General features: G+C 38.0%; 1 pseudogene; it reads right to left on the reverse strand.

Moving 5' to 3' along the window:
* Positions 1-243: 243 nt before the first annotated feature.
* LOC119516403 lies at positions 244-1,366 on the reverse strand (annotated as a pseudogene).
* Between the last annotated feature and the right edge of the window lie 6,358 nt (positions 1,367-7,724).

Consider the following 7,724-nt stretch of genomic DNA (forward strand, 5'->3'; position numbering starts at 1 on the left):
GGATAGACATGTTGACCAATGGATTTGAATTGAGAGTTAGGAAATAGACCCTCACACTTACGGCAAATTGATTTTTTTTCTCATGACAAAATTTTAAAAGGCAGCAAGCAATCCTCAGATTGTACAAGTACAAAAGAATGGTATTTCCTTCATAATCGAAACACGTCAGCATCTACATAAAAACTGCCAGAGTGCCAAGTTGATCAAAAACTTGGGCCTATGTATGCTGAAGCAATCCTCTGGTCATCTGGCTCCTTTTCCCTTCATGTCCAGCTTGTTACCGGCCTCTGACTGCTCAGCTGCTCTTCAGAGAAAGTGATGTAAGAATGCACCAGGCTCCCAGCAATGCTGGTATTTAAGCCAATAAATTTGTCCATGTGAAAATATAATCTCCACCAAAGAACATTCCAATATAACTTTTAAATATATTCTTAATACAGCCAACTATTGTAGTTGTGAGAGCAGAATTATACTAGGTGCAGAGTGCTGTGGCGTACATCAAGATAAACCCCATCACACAGGAGAGGGCGAGCTGAAGAAGAAAGGGTATCAGCCCAGCCTTCAAAGTCGATTGCCTTTCGTACACTTCCTGCGAAACAGGCAATGGCCAGGGTGGGCAGAATCATGAGCAGTACACTGTAATAAAGTAGACCATTTTCCTAGCTCCTTTGAATCTAATTTTTGTTTTACATATGGACCATTTGCTGCTCTCAGGACATCATTTATCAGAACAAACATATATCCTTCCAGATCAAATTCCAAGTCAGAGCTACAAAAGTTCCCATAACCACTGCAAATACAGTCATCTTACTGCCCCAAGAAAACATCTTCTTGAGCAAAATTCCTTCAGCAAACATTGCAAACATTATGGAAAACCTTCTCAGAACTGTAAACATTGGCAAGTCCAGTATCTTTATGCTGAACAGTCCATGATTTGGTTCCCAAAATGGAGTAGAGGTACATTTTTCAAGGTACACTTCTGTCAAGGACAGGAAACTTGACTACTCCAAACACCTTTCCCACCCAGAGAATGGCCACTTGGCCACCATCTGGCCAAGTTCAACACACTGTGAGGAGGGAAATCTGTAATTGGTAAGCACACTCTTGTTCACAACCGTGATCAGGAAGGACCTCACGCCATAAAAGCTGGTGGCCAGCATCTTGAGGAACACGTTCAGTATTTCGGCAGATATCATCCCCAGCTCCTCCCCATGTCTGTGTGTGGAGGATTTTGTGGGGGCTTCTCCTTTAACCCAAGCATGCTGATGACTATCAACTTCTGCTATGGCACAAATTTGATTTGTGACAAGTCTGCCAAGTTCACACAGTTGGGGAAGAGTAGTCTCTTCAACAAATGGTGCTGGGAAAATTGGATATCCATATGTAAAAGGATAAAGGAGGACTCCATCTCACACCATATACAAAAATTAACTCAACTGAATCAAAGACCTATAGAGAAGAGCCAGGACTATAAAATTCCCAGAAGAAGTAGGGGAGCATATTCAAGATCTTGTGTCAGGCAATGGTTTCTTAGACTTTACACCCAAAGCACAAGCAATGAAAGAAAAAAAATAGATAAATGGTATCTCCTCAAAAGTAAAAACTTCCACATACCAAAGGACTTTTCCACGAAAGTGAAAAGACAACCTACTCAATGAGAGAAAATATTTGGAAACCACATTTCTGTTAAGGGTTTAATATCCAGAATGTAAAAAGAAATCCTGCAACTCAACAATAAAAAAACGAACAATCCATTTAAAAAATGGGCAAAAGACTTCAATAGACATTTCTCCAAAGAGGACATACAAACAGCCAAAAAGCACATGAAAAAATGCTCAACTTTACTAGCTATTAGGGAAATGCCAATCAAAACCACAATGAGACCTATACCAGAGGGGAGGGGCAAGATAGCAGCATAGAGAGGTGTGGAATTTAGTTAGTCCCCTGTAGCAACTAATAAAAAAACAGGAACAACTAGTAAATAATCTGTAACAACTGCTGGGGGACAATCATGACTGTCCACGCATCATACACTAAACCTGGATTGGGTGGAATGGCTGAGATCACAGTATATAATCTGTAAGTAAAAACTACAGAACCACACTGCAAGGCCTCTCCCCCCACAGCAGGCTGAGCTGCAAGACCTCCTTGTGGGAGAAAGCAGCATTCTAGGAGTAAGCAAATATAGCTCAGCCTGGCTCCATCTGGGGTTTTAAGTAACAAATGTGGACTGCTGAATACAAGCTATAAACATAGACAAACCTCTAACAAGCAGCAAAGTACATGGAGGTCGCTCCCAGTGGAAAGGAGGTGGGGTTGATGGAAAAAAAATTAATTAAAAAAAAGAAGGAAAAATACGGAGGCTTGTAGAGATGACTGACCTTAAAGAGCCAGAAAACACCTGTGCCCTGGGAAATGGAGCCCAAAAGACCGGGTGCTCTGACTGATGGAGAAAACTGGGGGGCTGTGGATTGGCTCAGAAAGGGGGCTTTCTTTCCCTTTTTCTCTCTCTCAACCTGAGTTGAGCCTCAGCCTTTGTCAGTTTGCAGCACTCTGATCAACGACAGGGGTGGAGTTAACAGTCAGAGAGACAAAGGAGTAACTCAAATGCAGAAGATAGCTCCCTAGGAGGGGTGTATCTTCCCTAAGAGGAAGGAGATGGGGCCCAGCTCTAGTGCTGGCCTTCCCTTCAGAACTCAGACCCCAGGGCATGGGGGAAAACAGCCCGAACAGAAACAACCTGAGGTGAGAACTAAAGGGGCCACACCTCTTTACATCAGTTGGGGGCGACAGGCTGACAGACACCACCTGCTGGGCAGGTTAGGCAAAGCACAGTGGCTAGAGGCCTCATAGGAAAGCCTGTCAATCTTCTAAGACACACCCTCAGGGAAACTTGACACTGAATATAACCCCATTCTGAGACCTGAGCCTGTTCTGGTCTGGGAAAATCTGATTGGGGTAACCAAGGAAACCAGATGCCTGGACAACAGAAAACTACAAATTACACTAGGAAAAACAAAGATATGGCCCAGTCAAAGGAACAAACTTACACATCAACTAAGATACAGTCGAGATATTGTATTACTCTAATTAAATAATTAATTAAAGATTTTCAAAGAAATATGCTAAATCAATTCAAAAGCCAAGTCAATGAGTTCAGGGAAGATAGGGCAAAAGAAATGAAGGATATAAAGAAAACTGGGTAAATATAAGGTGGAAATCGAAAGTTTGAAAAAACAACTGGCAGAATCTATGGAAATGAAAGGCACAACAGAAGAGATGAAAAACACAATGGAGACATGTTCTAGTTTGCTAATGCTGCTGGAATGCAAAACACCAGAAATGGATTAGCTTTTATAAAGGGGGTTTACTTGGTTATACAGTTACAGTTTTAAGGCCATAAAGTGTCCAAGGTAATGCATCAACAATCGGGTACCTTCACTGGAGGATGGCCAGTGGTGTCCGGAAAACCTCTGTTAGCTGGGAAGGCACGTGGCTGGCGTCTGCTCCAAAGTTCTGGTTTCAAAATGGCTTTCTCCAAGGACGTTTCTCTCTAGGCTGCAGTTCCTCAAAAATGTCACTCTTAGTTGCACTTGAGATGTTTGTCCTCTCTTAGCTTCCCCGGAGCAAGAGTCTGCTTTCAACGGCCATCTTCAAAATGTCTCTCATCTGCATCTCCTGTGCTTTCTTCAAAGTGTCCCTCTTGGCTGTAGCTCCTCTTCAAAATGTCACTCACAGCTGCATTGAGTTCCCTCTGCCCATCAGCTCATTTACATAGCTCCACTGATCAAGGCCCACCCTGAATGGGTGGGGCCACTCCTCCATGGAAATATCTCATCAGAGTTATCACCTACAGTTGGGTGGGGCACATTTCCATGCAAACAACCTAATCCAAATGTTCCAACTTAATCCCCACTAATATGTCTGCCCCACAAGATTACATCAAAGAATATGGCTTTTTCTGGGGGACATAATACATTCAAACCAGCACAAGACATAGAGCAGCAGATTTCAAGAGGTAGAAGAAAACACTCAGGAACTGGAGAAAAAGACACCTGAAATCCTACACACAAAAGAAAACATAGGAAAAAGAATGGAAAAATATGAGCAATGTCTCAGGGAATTGAAATGACAACATGAAGCACATGAATGTATGTGTCATGGATGTCCCAGACTGAGAAGAGAAGGGAAAAGGGGCAGAAGCAATAATAGAGGAAATAATCAATGAAAATTTTCCATCTCTTATGAAAGACATAAAATTACAGATCCAAGAAGGGCAGTGTACCCCCAACAGAATAGATCTGAATAGACCTATGCCAAAATACTTAATAATCAGATTATCAAATGTCAAAGACAAAGAGAGAATCCTGAGAGCAGCAAGAGAAAAGCGATCTATCACATACAAGGGAAGTTTGATAAGACTATGGGCAGATTTCTCAGCAGAAACCACGGAGGCAAGAAGGAAGATGTGTGATATATTTAAGATACCGAAAGAGAAAAGCTGCCAACCAAGAATCCTATACCTGGCAAAACTGTCCTTCAAATATGACAGAGAGTTTAAAATATTCTCTGACAAATAGACAGTGAGAGAGTTTGTGAACAAGATACCTGTTCTAGAGGAAATACTAAAGGGAGCACTACAGACAGATAGGAAAAGACAAGAGTGAGAGGTTTGGAATACAATTTTGGGTGATGGTTGCTCAACAATGTAAGTACACTGAACAAAGATGACTGTGAGTATGGTTGAAAGAGGAAAGTTAGGAGCATGTGGGACTCCAGAAGGAAAGAGGAAAGATAAAGACTGGGACTGTATAACTTTGTGAAACCTAGAGTGCTCAAAAAATGTGATAAAACGTACAAATATGTTTTTATATGAGGGAGAACAAATGAATGTCAATTTTGCAAGGTGTTAAAAATGGGATGGTATTGGGGAAAAATATAATCAATGCAAACTAGAGAGTATAGTTAACAGAAACATTGTATTATGCTTCCTTTATTATAACAAAGGCAATATACCAAAGCTAAATGCCTTTAAGAGGGGTATATAAGGGAGTATGGGACTCTTGGCATTGGTGATATTGTCTAACTCTTTTATTGTATTTTAGTTAAATTCTTTCTTTCCTTTTGTTGCTTTTTAGCTGTCTTTTTTTCTTTCTTTTTCTTTTTCTTTTGTCTCTCTACCTTCTTTGACTCTTCCTACTTCCTTGTAGAAGAAACGGAGATGCCCTTATACAGATAGGAGTGATCGTGGTGAATGCATAAATACATGATTATACAGGGAACCATTGATTGTTTACTTAGGATGGAACATATGGTGGGTGAACAAAACTGTCTTAAAAACAAAAACAAAAAACAAACAAAAAAAAGTGTTGATGAAGAAACCTTGAGGACACTATATTGAGTGAAATAAGTCAGACATTTAAGGACAAATATTGTATGGTCTCACTGATATGAACTTATTATAATATGTAAACTCATAGACATGAAATATAAGTTACCAGGATATAGAACGTGGTTAAAGAATGGGGAGTAGTTGCTTACTATGAACAGAATGTTTAATTAGGTTGATCTTAAGTGTTTGGAAATGGACAGAGGTGACGGTGGCACATTATTGTCAGAATAACTAACAGAGCTGAATGGTGTGTGAATTTGGTGGCAAAAGGGAAGCTTAGAGTCACATATGTCACAAGAAGGAAAGTAAGAGGTTAAAATATGGGAATGTATAAAACAGTGAATCTTGTGGGGGACAATGTCTGTGATTAACTGTACGAATATTAGAAATCTCTTTCATAACCTAGAACAAATGTATGACACTATAACTAGAAGTTAATAATAGAGGGGTATATAGGGAAAAATATGCCTACTGCAAGCTATGTACTGCAGTTAGTAGTATTTTAACATTCTTTCATCAACATTAACAAATGTACCGTATCAATACTGTGAGTCAGTAATGGAAGGGGGTGGTTAGGGGTATAGGAGGATTTGAGTTTTCTTTTTTGTTTTTATTTCTTTTCTGGACTAATGGATGCACAGCTGTATGATGGCACTGTGGGCAATTGATTATGCACTTTGGATGATTATATGCTACGTGAACAATCTCAGGAAAATTGAATTTGTAAAAAAATGCTGAAATTATTAGTTAAGTAGCCCATCTAATATGGGAATCCTTTAAAACTAAAATCATTGATGATTTCCAAAGCCCTGCTTTGTAATTTCTCTTTCAAAAAACAAGGAATTTCAGAATGATATAAGTAGCAATGGTTAGTCCCAATTTCTAAACAACTTATTTCCTGAAAACGTTGTCTGTGAGAGTCTTTTAATACATTTTTAAAAATTCAATGTATTTTTTAATATGTCCATGACAACCAGCAGAATTTCTTGGAACTTTCAAGCTTTATGATGTATTTTCAGCGTTTCAAAATGACCATTAGCAATAAAGTCTAACCTCTTCAGGAACTCTGATATACTTTCCAATATATTTTCTGCTTTATCACTTCCATTTCTCTTTATGATTTTTCCAGGTTAGCCTATGTTGCTCAAAAGTGTTCCTTCTTAATTCTGTCAAGAGATCTAATCTAGGTTAAACTTATAAAGTACAAATTCTCCATAAAATTTTTTTGCCACACTTACCTCATATAAATTAAGTGTTGGGCATCTTGCAATAGCAGGACACTCAGGGGATTGCATTGTAAAATACATACTTGAGTATAACAATGTAATAAACATTTCTTTGAAATATTCTGCAATGAAAAAGATTATATAGGATAATATGATAACACTAAGAGATGCAGGTTTTCATTTAACAGCTTATTTATCAAGGAATGTATACATAGTATCAATACATAATAGAAAAAAAATTTTCAGCAACAATATATACAATTTTCTCTTTGTTCACATTATATACTATTGCTATAGATTATTAAATAGGATGACAAAAAGTCATACTCATTAATGGCATATAGAATTTTGGAGAAACTGTCTCATTAACTCTTTTTTTTTTTTAGTGCAAATATTTAAGAATCTTGTCAACAAGTTTCGTATACTGTATTTCCAAGTAGATTTTTTTGCCTTTTAGCTCTGAAAGTTCAAAGCTTTCATAATAAAAAAGTACACTGGGTTCTGTCACTTTAATTTGTGTTTCAGCATTTGATAAAATTATATCTTCAATAAACTTCACTATAAAATAGCACACTCTGTTTCAATTTCACAATGTGATTCAAATGAAATTAAAATCTGCTTAATAGAGTCAGCATTTTTCTTAATATTGTCACAATTTACATCCAGAAGTTGAAATTGAACATGCATATTCTTTTTACTTGTAATAAAAATGTATCTTATTGTACAATCTGTACAGGTTGGAATTAAGTATTACTATTGTAGCAAACTCAGAAAATTTCACATTCTAAACTTCCTCTTTGAAAAATGCACTGAAAGTTCATCACTGAAATTTGGTTGGAAGTCTCCACACTTTTGCTGATAGCCAAGAAAATAAATTCCCACTTTTCTTCACAGCTACGTGTTATCGTAATAAAAAAATTCAACTGTACACTTGAAACTTCATGTTACATTGATAATCAAGTTGGCCACCTTATATCATAAGGTAAAAAAATATAGCAAGAAAAAAATGGAAAGTCCATCTTAGAAAATCCATGCTTTCATCAAGTCTCCTTCGAACAAATGCATCTCCCATACTGCTCATGGCAGGTGGCCTAAGTAGTAGTTGC

This window comes from Choloepus didactylus, chromosome 20 (genome assembly GCF_015220235.1).
Source record: "Choloepus didactylus isolate mChoDid1 chromosome 20, mChoDid1.pri, whole genome shotgun sequence".
In the NCBI taxonomy this organism is placed as follows: Eukaryota; Metazoa; Chordata; class Mammalia; order Pilosa; family Megalonychidae; genus Choloepus; species Choloepus didactylus.